General features: G+C 39.5%; 1 protein-coding gene across 1 annotated transcript in view; it reads right to left on the bottom strand.

Moving 5' to 3' along the window:
• Nucleotides 1-17559, bottom strand: part of LOC111672288 (insulin-like growth factor 1 receptor) — a 51676-nt gene that overhangs the window by 20578 nt on the left and 13539 nt on the right. The window lies entirely within an intron of this gene.

Raw genomic sequence — 17559 nt, 5'->3', positions numbered from 1 at the left:
TGGATGGGAGACAGAGAGAGAGAGGTGGGGGGTTATTTAACTTCAGTTCAAAATATACCTGAGACATCAGGCCATCCGTGCCATACTGCACTATATTATACATGTGGGGACGCTAGCCTCTGTTGCCTGTGATCTCATTTGGATTCCTGTGGTAGAATATCCACTGATCTGATATTTGCATTTACACATTACAGTTGCACAAACCACACAAAATGGGCTATATTAAAATTAGTAAAGCAATTTTTCAGATGAATAGCTTTGAATTAATGAAATATACTCCACACCAGAGCTTTCCTAGAATGTTTCATGTGTTGAGTCCTATGGTTTTGTTTAATATCAGTTTAGAGTGTCTATCTGGACCCGTTGTAGCAGGCAGGACTGAGTGACCATCCCTTTAAAGATGTGGCACACCTGCAGAATGTCAAATGTCAACACTGAGCAATAGGACACAGTTTGGTGTATTTAAAAGCTGGCGTACGACTAATCAATCAATTCATAGAAAAATTGGTTTGAAAATATTTTGATAATTAATGTTTTATGTCTTTGTAAAGTTGGGTTTTATATTATTGGTTGGACAAAACAAGACAACCCAAGATGTCCCCTTGGGCTCTAATGGACATTGTTGATCACTTGACGACATTTTATAGACTTAGAAATTAATCAAGAAAATAATGCTGCAGCCCTCCTTACATAACAAAAGGTTAAATGGATCAATCATCAACAAATACCCTGATCGGCCACAATACTGATCTTGCACATCTGCTTACGGTATTGTGGTATTACAACATGCCAACATGTGCCTGAATGTCACATCGAGCAACCAGAAAACACAATTTTCCCACACAGTAAAGGAGCATTCCCCTCTTTTAGCAAATGTAAGAGTGGAACAAATAAACAACCAGGGAGTCCAAAGCTTAAATTAGCTCCTGGTGTGACGCTATTGGCTACAGTCCTGAACAAATGATTCGTATTTCCTGGAGAATGACTGACAATGCATAAGTACACACATGTGAACCAGCCCAGATTAGAGCTTGTAAATAACCAAAAACAGGAATCATATCGCGAAGAAGACGTGCAGGCTGCTGCATATTCATATCCAACCATCATCATCATTCTGTCTGACAAAACCAAATCCGACAAACAAGTAGGAGCTTTTGTCTACCACAGTTGTTGGTGTTGAGCCCAGTAGCGCTGTGTGAGGCTCATCCCAGATCCTACAGTGACAGAAGCATCTCCAGTCCGGGTTTTCCACTGAGCACTGCTACAAATAACTCTTCTAGTTGCTGTGGTGTCCCTCTAAATAAGAGGATACTTTAACTGATGACAGGAAAAACTGATTTAGGAGCTCCATAAGGAAAACACCGGACAGACTTACGCATGGAAGGGAGCCACAACTCGCGGCGGCCTTCGTCTCTACAACAGGGGGCTTTCAATTAAACATGACAAACACTAAAGCAGCTAGTTACATTAGCTGACGCACACCTTCTTCCAGAGAGTAGGGTTGAACTTCCAAGGAAATACCAACAATAGTGGTTCTATTTAGCCTTCTACCACCACACAGTCACTGAAAAAGAAACAGAAAAATCACCGTTTAGCTTCTACCCTGAACCCAGCTTTACTGACAACACAAAAGCTGATCCACAGAGAGTAACGTTTGAGACCTTCAAAGCGCTTACACTGTCTGCCACAGAAACAAACACTAATTGCTATGGAAACACTGAAAATCACTGCTTGAAATTATTTGTGTGTGTTAGTGAGTACAGAGTCCTGTAAGGCATAAACAAAGAGGGCAGGGATATCTGAACAAAAAACAACAAAACTGTAATTTTGATTATGTCATCTGCTTCGGCAGGCCAGGGCTGTGTTTAAACAGAAACCAAACAAAGTGAAGTTATGGGAAATTATGCGTTGTTTATAGGATGAAACCCTGCAACACGTTTCAACACGCTACCTCCACGGGCTCTGTCAAACATACTGAAGACAGCAGGCCAGAGGAGATGCCTACTGCTACTACTCTAATTTAGATTTCAGTTATTTATCCAGAATCACTCCAGACCAGAATCAATGTTTTCGTCATCAGACTCGCGAGTTGTTCTTATTTTATTAAAAACGAGTAAACTGATGCTGAAAGAGCTGGATGCTGATTGTGAGGCTATTTGAAGAAAAAGCAGATGTCAAATTGGAATAGGAAATCATTCCCAGAGCCTGAAACACAACAGAAAGGTTCCAACCATCTGCTTGATCTTTTGATCTTTACGGCTTTAACTTGGAGCTCAACACTTAAAGAAAGTGTGTTTTTCAGGAAACATATTCACAGTTGTGTGCGTGCCTGTTGTTTCCACCAGCAGCTCATCCCACAGGAAGACACTGCTAACTAATTGACTACTGGCTGCAGCTCTCATATTTAATGCCACCATTTCCATACTTAGAACAATGTGCATTATCGCTGAACAATTTATCGAAATATTATTGAAACTGCAACATCCAAAGTACAGGAGCTGTTTGATAAAGCTATGATATAAAGCTTTATATGGCTTTTTGATAAAGGTAAAAATGTGTCTCAACAGACCATAAATGAAGCATTGCTACAGAGACGCTGTGAGACGGAAACATGCTGTTTGGTACAAAAAAATCATCATCATTATTTTTACTGAAAATGAAATTCAAAAATGGTCAATCCAACTGAACTCATGACTCATATCACAATATCTACCAAAACTATTGCAATATGATTTTTTTGCATATCCTTCAGCAATTTTGAACTTCTACTCCACAAAAGCTACCAGTGATTGATTTTTATAGAGTTTGCACAGGCCCAACAAATACAAAATGCCTTTGTTGTGAAAACAATCCAGCACACCTGCTTGGGAAATCCCTAATTATAATGTCAACTGCAAACAAACAAAAAAGAAAAGAAAAAGAAATCAAATGCATCTGTGTGCTGCCAGGCATTTTAAGTTCTCTGATCAGTTGTTCATTTTTCCATTTACAACAGTTGGTGACTGAATCTGAATTCAGGAAGAAGAAATCTACTGTCATTCCTATATGAAAATAATTCATCAACGGGCAGTGACCATGAGATGACCTTCTGAACCGCCTCCTGACTGACACGGAGGCCAATCAGAACCTTCAGACTGTGTGGTCCCACCAACCATTCAGCAGGCTCTTCGTGCTCAGCAGTAGACAACCAGTGCTGCATTTCTCTGGCACAGAATGTTCTTTCTCTGCTCCGAGCCCCCACCACCCACCGACTCCAGCTCGCCCTCTGACCTCTGCGATGGGGTGATGGGAGCTGTGTTGGAAAGGTGTAATTTTGCGATGTGATAATGTACGGCCTTGGGGCTGTAGAGAGCTAGGGAAAGAGGAAGGAGATAATCTCTGTCTGAAGTTTGGCTCAGGTTGGAGCTGTTAGTGTGGAGCCTCCTCACTCACTCACTGACCAGTATAGGGTGGACAGGGGTGGAGGGGTGGACGGGTACATAGTGTACCTCAGCACTCCTCTGGAAGGATGCCACATAATAGATCCCAGATTTTATCCTTCGTCTCCCCCTTACTCCACTTTCAGAGACAGGTTGATGCAGAACTGCAGCACAAGGGGAGGAGGTGAAGGAGTAAGAGGAAGAGGAAGGAGGTAGAGGAGGAGAATATGTAGAGGTTGGATGAGGAAGAGAAGGAACTACAGAAGAGGAAGAAGCGCAGAAAGAATGGACAAAGAAGGGGTTAAAGACAGAGATAAGAAATTGGTAGAGGAGGAAACTACAAACGCCATTTAACACATCAAGTCTTTCTGAAAGCAGCGTGCGCGCATGCACACACGCACATACACAGGCAGGGCTGCCAGCTGGGGGAGCCAGATGACAAACTGAGCCATTTAAACTATATGGAACTATATACACACTATATACTATACTATATATCTCATATTCATATGTAATACTGTACCATATGTGATTTATGAGCATGAAATGTGATTATTCAATTGACAGCATTAGGACAACATATCTGACATATAAAACCCTGATGATTTTACCAAGGAAAATTTGATTGTTTAATGGAGCTCTTTTGGAAATTTTTTATCATGTTATTAGTACAAATATCTATATAAGTTATTACTTCCTGTGTCCTTGCTTCATCCTGAAAGCGTTATTATAAACTCAAGGAGTGAGTTGTAGAAAGTTACTGTTGTGCAGTAAAGCAGTTCACCTTTTCCATTCTGTCATTACACAGCAGCTCTCTGGCTGTGGGATAAAGGTCGCTGCTGTGGGTCAAAAAGCCGATACAGGGCTTCCAGGGAAAGAGAAATACCATCCCCGCAGGAAGGTCGACTCGGAAATGAACACCAGCCACCAGGCGTATGGCGGGAAAATGTCTGGGATGTCATTTTCTAAACAAATTTGTTTTAGCAGCCACTTCTACAAGTAACAAACACATAAGAATCAAATAGAACTTGAGTCCTATTTGATTCTAAGTATCTCGCAGGCTGGTTAAACAATAAGTGGGCTGCTGTTTTTCTCTCTCTCATGCTTCATCAGCTGATCAACTAAGAATTAAAAGCCTTTCTAATTGTTAATCCTTGTTTTCAGCCCCCGTCCTCGGGGTGATAGGAACAGGATGTACCACACAGACTCAGAGTTGCTATGATGACGCTCCAGGCTTTAACAGTATGTACTACTCAGCAGCACAGCACAACAATAACAGGGAAAGGCAGATGTCTAGACTGATGACAGCACAGTTGATTCAAAAACACAGATACTGATCTGCATCGCTTCGATTCCAGCAGTGCCAACCGGAAATTTATCAGTTAATATTTCACAGGTTTAACCCTCAATACACAGTTACTGTGTATCAGCAGACGTATCCAGACAGTAACAGCTTACCTGCTTTCCTTTTACGTACAAAACATCTTTTGGCAGTTGCCATCTCTTTATCAATCTATCTTTGTCTAATTTTGGTATTAATTAAGTTTAGTCTTTGACATGTCATAAACCTAAAAAATCCATCAAAGTCTAAAGATTTGCACTTGAATTTTTTGTCAAAAATCAAACCTTGTCTGAGACGTCAACATCATGACTTATCATAAAGAAAGTTTGAATCACAGACTTTTTCACATAATTTTCTACAGAAATAAATACAGATCAATGATCTAGATCTCTTAATTATTAAGATAATTAAACAAGCTTCTTAAAGAAGCCCTCCAGACATGTTATAAAACATATAAAAATAAAAAAAGATTTAATAATAATTTGTTCTGATGAAGCTTTTCCACAAAATGAGTTCAAATCTGTTAAGTTAGTTCTACTCACTTTTCCTGAATAGTCTCCTCATCACATTTGTGCAAGTTGCATTTTGGACCATGGTTGGCTTTCTAGTTCCCATTTGTGATGTCATTTTGCACGTATATGTCTAAAACTTTAAGGAGAGGACAGAGAAACTTTCTTTCCTCAGTGTTAAATGTGGAAAAAGGCCTTCTAGTATCTGCTACTCTCATAAATCATTCTGCACAGTGAAGCCAAAGCATACAGGTAGACTAACACATTTTTGGAGCAGTGGGGTACTTAAAATGTCCTCCCTCAAATTAGTTATAACACCTGTGGTGATGATGATGATGTTGTAGGAATCTGCATTATGGCTGAGATAGACAGTGACTGCTGAGGATGATGGCTAGAGAATGGATATCTTTTATCTTTTATCAGTAATATTTTGTAAAAATCCAGAACTCTAATAAATGAATAAATAATAATAAAAAAAACATAAATAAAACATCTGATGTCAGACATTTGCCATGTCATTTAATCTACAGGGTGATGATTCAATCTAGAGCTTTGAGAGATCAGACCTCGACCTTCCCTCACCAACAAAAATAACCAGAGCCACATGACTGTCTCTGTTACAACTGACCAGCAGACAAAAGAATATCGATCTGCACCACTTCATTCATCAGCATTCAGCCCTTATTGACTGTATGTGCACCACAGCTTTGATTCTCAGCCCCAACTCAAATGGGTCTGAAACCAACTGGTTTGGCCGGCATGTTGCTGTAATTTCTCATTTTTCTTTCTCTAAACCAGAACATGCCAAACAATCATTGTGTTACCAGGGGTCTCATGTCCAGAACCTTGTAGTGTTAGCACGTAAGCAAGTAAGATGGAAAACTGCGTACGCACATTTTCTTTGTACATCCCCTTTCTCCACCCTAAATTTAATACACTAATGAGTATAAATATTCCTGGGCTACCCCTCTCTTCAGAAACAGGATGAATGGCAAAACCAAGCAGTGGAGTCCAGTAAATACCCGTTCCCTTCTCATTCTGCCATTAACAATGTCTTCTCATAAGGTCAAAGCTGCCATTGTTACTAAGGTATATATTGCATCCTTATTGCGCACGATGTTATGTCCACTTATTTACCTCCGTACGGTCCACGTGTCTATGCTGTGCAACTCAGTTGGAAAAGTAGTTGTTTTCATACGTGTCTGACAAACCCGTAAACCAATTCGTAACATTAGTAGTTTCACTGCTTCACCTCTAAGTGTCACCAATTGAGTAAAAATCATTAGAAACGTGCGTGTGTGACAGACACAGCTGGTGTGGACGAACGCAAATTCTCATGTTCATTTCACTCCATACATTCAACCATGATTGTGAAAGATTGTGTACGCAATGTTTTTGTGCATACACAACGTTTGAACAGTGCATGAGGCCACTGGTGTGCATCTGCTGCCTTCCCCAACCAGAACAGTCTTTTACGTTTATAAACTCAAAACTGATGAAAAAATTAGGTACCAGATGTTTCCAGACTCACTTTGTTTTTCCCACTTTCTGAAAGTTTGATGTGTGTATGAGACTGTTTGAATTGAGTGAGTGTGGAAATTATCCTCCTTGTCCTATTTCCAAACTCCACACACTCCATGTCCTCCCAGTGTGTTCCAGTACTCAGGCTCAATTGGGAAATAAACAACACCAATATTCTCCTCAACAAGAACAAGAAGGTGATGATGGACAGAAAACACAACAATATTTCAGTGTTTCCAGTCTCATACAAAGCAAGCTCTGTTACAACCAGACAGTCTGTCAGTGTGTAGGTTCAGTCAGTGAATCAGTCATTCAGAGAACCAGTCAGTCGGTAGCATGTGTCGTGTCTACAGGCTGATTCGCATCAGTAGAACAAGGATCTCCATTCATTCAATCCATTCACAGCTCTACACAGGCTGACCAGTACTGTCCCGTTCATCTCTGGAGGTTCCCAGCAGATACGAGACATCACGACCTGACAATCGTCAAGCCTGACAAACAGACTGCTCATAAACAGTTTGGAGCAATAGAGACAACGAGAAAGAGTGAGCACATCATCAACCATAACAGCTGCGTTTGGGCTGCCAAAATCCAGGAACAAAGAAAATTGCTATATTCAAACAAACTAACACAATGTGCCAGAATTACTGGAAATATTTTATATTTTATGTAATCATAACCTCTTGACCCTCATTCATAGAAAACCTGCACAGCATTTGGATGGAGACAATCATTGGTCATTAGGAACAGGACAGGTGAGGTATAGTTTTCATTGGCTGGGGCTAAGTAGTATATGACTCAGAGACAGCTTCACTTGCGCCTTTTGCAATTAAATTAATAAATTAATTGTGTGTAAAAAGGAACTCCACAAGTCTTCACTTTAATGCAGAATCAGATATTTAGGTTTGTTAAACACAAAAGCAAACACTTAAACAAGTACAGGCAGGGTTCAGGTTAAGCACCAGCTGTTTAGTACAGGTAAAGAGCTGTAGTTTGCACACAGGCGCTGACAGGAATATGAAAAGTAATACTGGATTTCCTCCTCCTCTCCCCCCTCACTCCTCCCAGTGTAAGGACGAGTCCCACAGGAGATGTGTGGTCTGAAGCTTCCTGTTGATAATTACAGTCTGTTCAGAGGGAAAAACACTAACAGAGGTGAAGCACTCTCTGAACATCATTCCTGTTAGTGATGAAAAGCTGGACATGCTTTTCTCCCTGGCTCACTCTTTCAATAAAAAGGGGATTCACACTGGGTGTGAAGATCCTGCTGCCTGTCATCTCATCACATCATACCAAGATGTACTATAGCTCCTGAGACTGTAAATCACATCTCGTTTCTAGGCTTGCTGAGTGATGTGACAGCATGAATACAGGTAAACAACTATAGTATCTGATGGTCTAGAGTAGTGACTCCCAACCAGGGAACATGCACCCCAAAGGGTACTTCTGCAGAGTACCTAAACTAAATTAATAAAATACAAAATACGATGTGAATCGAACGAATATCCACACATTCAGTCCGCTGTACCACCTGAACACCACATGTCAAGAGTGTGTTCGCAAGCATAGAAGTTGAAACCGTGACAGTAGCTAAAAGTAAAAGATAAACAATGTAAATAGTTACGGCTGAAAGTAATAGGTAAATGGCTGAAATTAATTTATTAAAATCAATGAATCAATAGTTGACATTGTTGGTTCAAAGTAATAAATAAACAGCTTCAATAATGAGCTGAAATGAATCAGTGCAAATAGCTGAAACTAGGGCTGGGCGATATGGCCAAAACTGTTATCACAATGGAAATTTCCATATCAATCGATATCGATACGATATTTATCACGATAAATGCCACATTGTTATTTCTTTCAGGTTTAAAGGATGATTTTTGCTCCTGAGTGAAAGTTGAAGAAACCAGACAGTCAATTGTGTTTTTAAACTGTTCTATTTAGTCGCAATAATTATTGCTACCGTTTTATTGCCCAGCCGTAGCTAAAAGTAATACCTAAATGGTTGAAATAATTAGCTAAAATTAATAGATAATAGTGGAAATTCTTTACTAGAGATAATGATTAATAGCAGATAGCTAAAATTGAAGAATAAAAAGTTTAAATAGTTAGCTCAAGTAGTGGATAAATGGATAGCCAAAATTAATAGATAAACAAATGAAATAGTTAGCTAAACTTAATGGATAACACTTGAAATGTTTTACTTAAAGTAATGAATAAATGGTCATTGTAGATAGCTAAAAATCAATGGATAAAAAGTTAAAACGGGTGGCTAAAAGTGATGAATAAATGGTTGCAATAAATGCAGATGTCAATGAAGGGTACTTCCTCTGAAGGTTGGGAACAACGGGTCTAAAGAAAGAAATAAATATCAATGCCATACAGCACCTAACCAAGTCTGTCCTAGCATGACATACTTCAGGAAAAATCCATGATGTGAAAAAAGGTCAAACTGGAGGGCTGACGACACAAAGTGGTTTAGTGTGGATATGATAAAACATCTGCAAGGGTCTGTGTTTGTGTGGGCATGTTGCTACAGGGCACTGGTGAGAAGATGAAATATGAACCAGGAAGCACAGTGTGAAGGCTTATCAGACACAAAGAAGGCAGCAGTTTATTTTCCTCCAAGGCAGCATTATACATTTCTAGAAAATTGTTACAGCAGCATTAATTTTCCCAATGTCTTTTTTTCTCAAACTTTCCCACACTTTTTAGCTATACTGTGAAATGTTCAACATAATTTTACAAGAACTGTCTATGTACTGTACACAGTCAAAGTAACAGCCATGTGTTACTCCTTTGCCTCTTGCCAATTTGTGAAGTTTGTGGGATCGCACTCAGAGTTAGTTCTAGTTGGGTGATCATAACAAAGGAAATATAGTAATTGCAATTTCTCTCTTTCTACTCTTTGATGACTACTTTTTCTATCTACATACAGCAAACAGCAAATCTCTACTCATTCTATCAAGTCACCAGTTAACTTCCACAGCAATGAAAAAACAAGCCTTATCAGCTTTTCCACAACACAGGTTGTTATGATAGTGGCAAGGCTAATCATAATCCTTGTAATAGTCAAAATATCTGGAAAACATATTTTGTTTAAGCTAGTCTAAACAGAGCTAACGGTTAACCTTGTGGAACTTGTTGTGAACAAGTATCTGTCAGATCAGCTGACACTACAGGATTAACTACAGACAAAAGGAATTCCTGGCATCCCCCTGCTGACTGACCTTCAAAAGACAAGACAAATCAAAAGGGCAAAGAGGGTTGCAGGAATAACAAAGAGAGACAATGAGAATCACTTTTGATGGTTATGTCTGGGTCAAATGACAAGGTTGTTGACATCTTACAAGAATTGGCCTTAACATGCACTCTGCATGCCAATCTGTGTGTAACACACCCATTAAGACAAGAGATCACACACAACCCAATTTTATCATTTAAAACCAAGTTCACTAAACCCCCAAACTTCACTGTAAATAGTGTTTATTTGAGATGGGGTGTACTATACAATAATACTTCCTGATATGTATTCTGTGGCCATGGATCTTTGCAAACTACACAAACAGGCCATATTAGGCCTGGTAACATTTCCAATGTTTATCTTCCTCACTATGACTTACTATGGGAAAATGTCAAAATTCAGTAAATAACAAGACATTCTCAACTACTTACGGACTACTTAGATCGCTGCTGTTTTCAGTAAACATGCTGTGTTCTTCACCACTGTCCTCTTTTACTGTTCTGAAATTGTTTGAGAAATAATTTAAACAGCAGATCCTTAAAAGGCTGAAACTTTTATTGTTGATGTAATGATATTAGTAAACTTCACACTGAAACAAGGCAATGTCACAGCAATTATGACAAAATATCAGATTGCTTCTGATGCAGCATTAAGTCCAGGGTTTTACATGTCAACAGACACCATGAACCTAATCGTCAACCTTATTGTCGTTAGTGTATTTTCTGTCTCTGTCTTAATCATGTGAATCTATTGTTAGATTTCAACTTATAAACTTTGCTGTCCTACGGCAGATTAATTTCTCAAACCTACAATGAAACAACAGAGTCAATGTTTTGAAGAAGTCCCGCAACCATCTAAAGATTTACTTCAGTCCCCTTTTAGTCTGAATGTGCAAATTAAATTAGTGGCTTCACACAGCTTTTGAGAGAGAATCTCTCTGTCTTGAGGAATTCAAAATCTGAAATGTAAATCTTGGTTCCTAATTTTGTTGACACACACACACAAACAGAGCATCAGAAGGAGTTCTCTACATTCCTCCTAAGTCTTTGTGTTTGTGTGTTTACTTGCCGCGGGAAGACAGAAATATCCCTGGAATTTAATGGAAAGGATGAAGGAGGCAGAGTATAACATTCCTATTCACCTTGTGACACCATGGCCTGGTTGCTGTACGAATGACCTACAGTATCTCTCTGGCAGTCCCAAAAAATGTTGGGAAACCTATTACAACCAGAATTCAAGGCCTGGGTGTCTTGTACATTTATCCAACTTCCTATGATAAGAAGAGATTCCCAAAGCAATTCAGTTGTGATATATCACCTTGTATGGAGAAGGTGATGTATCAGACCTTCTGACCAGGTACCTAATACCTATTATCTACGAGATGTTTGGTCAACCAAACCTGGCAGGAGATTGTTAGCAATAAATGCTCCAGTTGTAGCTGAAATTATGGCAGGAAAACTGGCAACACTGCTTTATGTAACGTGGGATGAGATGCTCATTTTGTCATGGAACGAAACAGCAAAACTAAACATTGTTATACAAATAAGTTAATTGAAGCTGGGGGGCTCTCTGCCATGTTACTAGAAAAAAACCTCAAATTAGAAGCCTACCTTTAGGCTACATCCACACTTATGTTTTAGTTTTAAAACGCATAACTTGTGCTGTGCTATGTTTATACAAGGTGTCCACCCTAAAATGGAGACTTTTGGAAACACTGCTGGTCCCGTTTCAGTTTGAAAACTCTGGGGTTGTTTTTTAGTTTGCATGGGCAAAAATTGAGACTCGGATGATGACTCAGACATCTACGTTGGTCACGACATATCCTTCACTGATATGTCATGCTCCTATCACATGACCATTTTCCAGATGAAAACAAACAGCATCAGCCTTAACTATACATGGATAACAATAACAACAATATGGATATTAATTACAAAGATTGCCGACCTTGTTGTTTTAGCTAGCGGCTGTTGTGCAGTTCAATTCTTGATTTTATAATCTTAAGAAATCTCTGGTCTTGCTTTTCGCCATTGCTGTTCCTTGTTCGTAGTATTTTATGCAACTAAGAAATCAACTGGAAAATAGTCAATCTGCTTCCTGTTTACACCGGTACAAACATGCCCAGTGCGTGTGAATGGTCATGTGATATGAAATTTCAGTTGTGTTAGTACGGACGGAGATTGTTTCTGGTACAGAGATAAACTCGTCTGGTTTTTGTTTCAAAATGAAAACATATTAGTGAACAAAAAAAAGGAGCAGAATTATCAGTGAATAAAAGTTACCAACTGTTAATGTTTTTGTTCTTTTCAATATTATATGGAGGCTGTTACATCCCTGACAAATACAGAAGTAGGACTCTAAAGCCTCTAACGGGGCCGAAGTGTTTTGTCTTTTTTTTCTCTCTTTCATTGTTTTTCTCGAGTTATCGTGGCAGAGTGGCACGATGAAAAATGAACCTTTATAACAAAACATAAACTATTCCGACTCAAATCCACAAACAAGAGACTGATCTCAGTCCCTGGTCACAGCTCATCCCGATGTGACGGTGTTAACAGAGCACAATTAAAGGCCACATAATTACAGTAGGCACTTCAACACAGCCAAACCAGTAATGTTCTCTTCCAGGAATTCCATGGATGGGTGTGACTGTTCACTAAAAGTAGTCATGGATGTGCCTGGTTTACAAAGCATCCCCTATAATTACTGACAGCCTCCGGGTTCTGGGTTAGGGTATGGGGTGCATGCCTAGTTTTGTGTCATCATATGTTGTGATTTCAGATGTGATGATCAATAACTACTTTTAGAAGGCGTGCTGTGGATGAACATAACAAGGCTGTTATTACAATTCCCAAAGGACGAGATCATCATATTTAATTGTGACATTTTACTGATTGCTTACAAAAGGAGTGGGTCTGACCTCCAGTTTCTCACAGATCATTTAACCAAATATGACTCAACCCAGAGGTCTGACTGGCTCTTCCAAAGCTATGATTCCAAACAAAGGGCTGGTTGCACCAACTACAAGTAGTTATAGTGTAGCAAACATAGTGACCTATATATACTGCATATTGCTGTTGAACACTCTAAAAATAGAAGTAGCCAAGTCATGTGTCAGCAATGCATATTTATTTTGATAAATTCTGCTGTAATCTTATTTTTAGGCAATACAGGTACAAAGTTTTGTTTGTAGCAATAAGTCTAACAGACTAGATAAAATCAATTAATATTAAAACAAAAATAAATATTTTAAGATCAGAGAGTTAAAAGTTTTACTAGAATTAGAAACATTTTTTGCAACATTAGTTTTATCATCAATCACATCTTGTACTACATTACAGTTGGGACCTGTGTCACCCCCATGTCTCTTTTCCCTCTGTGAATGATCACAGAGTAGTTTGAAAGGTCTACTATAGGTTTAAAACATAATTTATTCTTATTTACTTATTCTTCCTGGTATTTACTTTTTATTTAGGCCTCTAATCACCTGCTGGGCAGCTGTCCTACAATATGGCAAAAGTCCAACATTGATGCTAACATTTCATATGCTATTGTCTGGGACAAATTAAAGGAAAAACTGAATAAATGAGAAGAAACACAGCAAATGTAGATACCTCAACACGGGACACAAGTGGATGGTTTGATGAGTATGTAAATGATGTGACTCATATGCTATAGTCTTCACACTCAGCAAATCTCAATCCAGTTGAACACCTATGGGAGGTGTTGGACCAAAGTGTTAGACAGCGTTCTCCACCACTAGCATCAAAACACCAAATGAGGGAATATCTTTGGGATAATAGGATAGTGTTCATCCCTCCAGTAGAGTCAACTGGCATTCAAGTACTCTGATTCGAAACAACACACCCACAAGATAACACAGTAATCACATTTGATGAAAATGTAGGTGCTGAAAATGAAGGCAGGTATATGTTTAGTAAATGTATTGGCCCTATGGGTCATATTTGCGATAACTGTAAAGGGGAGAGAGAACATCTATCATTCACGCTCAGGGCTGGATACCAAACAGGCAACTGCATTACTCAAAGCCAGTTTCGCCAAATTCCAGACAAGTGTGCGTATCAAGCGAGAGTGGGTGTCTGTACATTATGGTATTGAGCTAATCATAGTGGAGATTAGACAGACATCAGCAGGAACTAGTAGTCACTGGGCTTCCTTAAGCCCTAAGCACTGGGTCACACAAGTCAGACTGTCTGGATAACACAACCTCTCTGCTGGGGCCAGGCTCCTCTTACCACCTCCACCCTCTCCCCTGTTGCCTTACATAATGTATACACCAGATACTGTCGATGTTGTTATCCGTGCTGTTCCTATATGTGGCTGTCCAGATATGTGTCACTACGTACTGTACTACTCTACTGCACATTCTGTATTTATATAGTCTATTAGGCGACAGACACATGCGGTAGTTTTATAAGCAAGCCCTGACCTGCACAACCCAGTTCAATTTAAAAACACACACAAAGAAACAATATCTGAACTTACTGAAACACTGAGTGATGTCAGCTGATTTGAACAGCAACAACCTTGTGGAGCAGCAAAGCTTCAGCACCAAGCTGCTTCATATCCATCAACACTCAGTACATCTGCCTCAGTACATCACAACCTCATCCAGTCATTTCCTCTCTTCCCTTCCTCTCCTTTACTCTTTCACTATTGCTCTCCATCTTTTAAAAATTTCACATATTAAGTCATTTAGTGTTGCACCAAATATCTTTTTTGCCCATCATTTCTAAATAACACACCACAACAGCTGATAACAAGCAGTTAGACTGCTTGTATGACAATCTGAAACCTCTGTTTCACATCCAATCACTCTGCAAATAGACATTCAGTCAGTTTTGCTGGTTTAATGGTATTATTGACTTTGCAACACACTGTGCAATGCCTGTTAATGTATCACAGCTTCCAACAGTACATACAGACAGCAAACGTATGTAAAATTTAGATACATATTGATTTTATGGAAATGCAGCTGTGCTTTCCATGTTTTGGGTTAACATGGGTTCTAATGTTATGGTTACTGTGTGCTAGAGGTCTTTACAGGTTCAAGATTTTGGACCCAATCTGAAATGGAGTTGTGGACAACCTACCTGAACCCTACGTGATGCACTATACATTAAAGGACCAGTGTGTCGGATTTACTGGCATCTAGCAGTGAGGTTGCAGATTAATACTACCCCCCCCCCCGCTCCCTTTCCAAGTGTGTAGGAGAACCTACAGTAGCCTACACATAACCTCAGGTAACCTGAAAAGCCCTCTCTAAAGCAAGCGTTTGGTTTGTCCATTCTGGGCTACTGTAGAAATATGCGTTGCAACATGCTGGGCTCCATGGAAGAGACCCCGCTGCATATGTAGATATGAAGGGCTCCTCCTAAGCTAATGAAAACACATTGAAACCTATATAATAATAGTAATAATAATAATAATAATAATCATTATTATTATTATTGGGCAATAGATGGACAAAAAGCATAATTTTGATTTTCCTAAAATACGATAATTTTTCCTCATCAGAACAAAGCTGTGGTGAGCTGTGAAGTTCAGTTTTCATTCTCCCTCTCGCCTTGAAACACATCTGATCCTGTGTACGCTCAGGTCCATTCAGACCTTTTCAGATATCCGACATATTGCCACATAAACCTGAGACCCACGGCAGTAAACCAAGACTCTACCTGACTCAATTAGACTGAGTAGAATTTGTCCAGTCTCCGACTTTACCTGCGAAAACCTATACTGTCGCTAGACTGATATCTGACCCCCACGACAGCTGATTCATTCTAAGAGAGGAAAACAGAAAAATTATGAGAGAGAATACACAGTAACCAACTTTTGGTTGTATTTAAAAAGTGTAGGGAGAAAGTACAGCTGAAAGGAGGATCAATAAAGTAAGTGGGTTTTTCTGGAGGCATTTTGTCTCAGTCCAAAACCCTGACTACAATTTAACAGTGCAAATCAACACCTTAACAGTGTGCCCATCCCGACTACCTCATCTAGAACATACTGGGAGAGAGCAAAAACTCAAAACTCAAGGTCAAGCACAGCAGAGATGGTTCACTACTGAAAACCACAAAAACATCAGTGAGACAGACACTGAGAAAAGACTAGTTCACGTTAAGAAAATATATGTTTAAAAATTGCTTCACATTTAGCACTAGAGAAGCACTGGGTAAATAAACACTGGATATACCACATCCAAAACCAACCAGAAAACAGGAGTGCGAGGGGGGCTGGAACCGAGTCCATAACTCACTCTCTCTGTTGGACTCTCTTTAACCCTCGTTCACATACACAGAAGTGTGTTTTCCTGCTAGACAGCTGATTGTGCATTTCATACATGTCAGCTAACATGCACAATTTCACTGATGCACAAGTAATGTATCCAGCACTAGAATTTGAAAAATCACAGCAGTACTTGTTAATGTAAAAAGTGTGTGTGAAACCAGACACAATTTTATATTTTTCAAATTAAATTACATGGCAGATTAAAAAGACACTTTTTTTTAGATGTGTTCTGATACTCAGCACACCTTATCCCCTTCGCCCCAATACCAGGCTTTAGATTTTAGGCATTAAGATAGTTGATCGCAATATGAACATGTACAATACAAACAACAAAAACAAAACTGACTGAAACCAGATGAATTAATTTTTTTTTTTACATGCACCATGTATTCACGGATGTGCAGCGCCTCAGCGACATGAGTGACAAAGCAAGCGTTTTACTGGAGTTGCGAACAGCGTCATTCATCACACCACCTGTTAAACAAGCTTAAAACACAAAGAAAAGCCAAATTTTCAACTGCTCCTATCCACCGAAGTTTATTTTATACAACGACAGTGCGCTAGCATAAAGCTATAAGTAAATTGTTATTACCAAGCTCAAAGGGACGCTTTCTGTATGTAGACTGCAGCTTAACTTGCCACAAATTTGTGTAAACTCTGTAGCTACTGACTGAGACAGCAGTTGCCACAATACAAAAAGTTCAATCTTGGTCTCATCAGACCAGAGAATCTTATTTCTCATAGTCTGGGAGTCCTTCATGTGTTTTTTGGCAAACTCTATGCAGGCTTTCATATGTCTTGCACTGAAGAGAGGCTTCCGTCGGGCCACTCTGCCATAAAGCCCCGACTGGTGTAGGGCTGCAGTGATAGTTGACTTTGTGGAGCTTTCTCCCATCTCCCTACTGCATCTCTGGAGCTCAGCCACAGTGACCTTTGGGTTCTTCTTTACCTCTCTCACCAAGGCTCTTCTCCCACGATTGCTCAGTTTGGCTGGACGTCCAGGTCTAGGAAGAGTTCTGGTCGTCACAAACTTCTTCCATTTAAGGATTATGGAGGCCACTGTGCTCTTAGGAACCTTGAGTGCTGCAGAAATTCTTTTGTGACCTTGGCCAGATCTGTGCCTTGCCACAATTCTGTCTCTGAGCTCTTGGGCAGTTCCTTCGACCTCATGATTCTCATTTGCTCTGACATGCACTGTGAGCTGTAAGGTCTTATATA

The sequence above is a fragment of the Seriola lalandi genome, unplaced genomic scaffold (assembly GCF_002814215.2).
Source record: "Seriola lalandi dorsalis isolate HSWRI2012SDOR001 ecotype SW California unplaced genomic scaffold, Sedor1 jcf7180002054898, whole genome shotgun sequence".
NCBI classification, from domain to species: Eukaryota; Metazoa; Chordata; class Actinopteri; order Carangiformes; family Carangidae; genus Seriola; species Seriola lalandi.
This window is presented reverse-complemented; position numbering and strand designations above follow the sequence as displayed.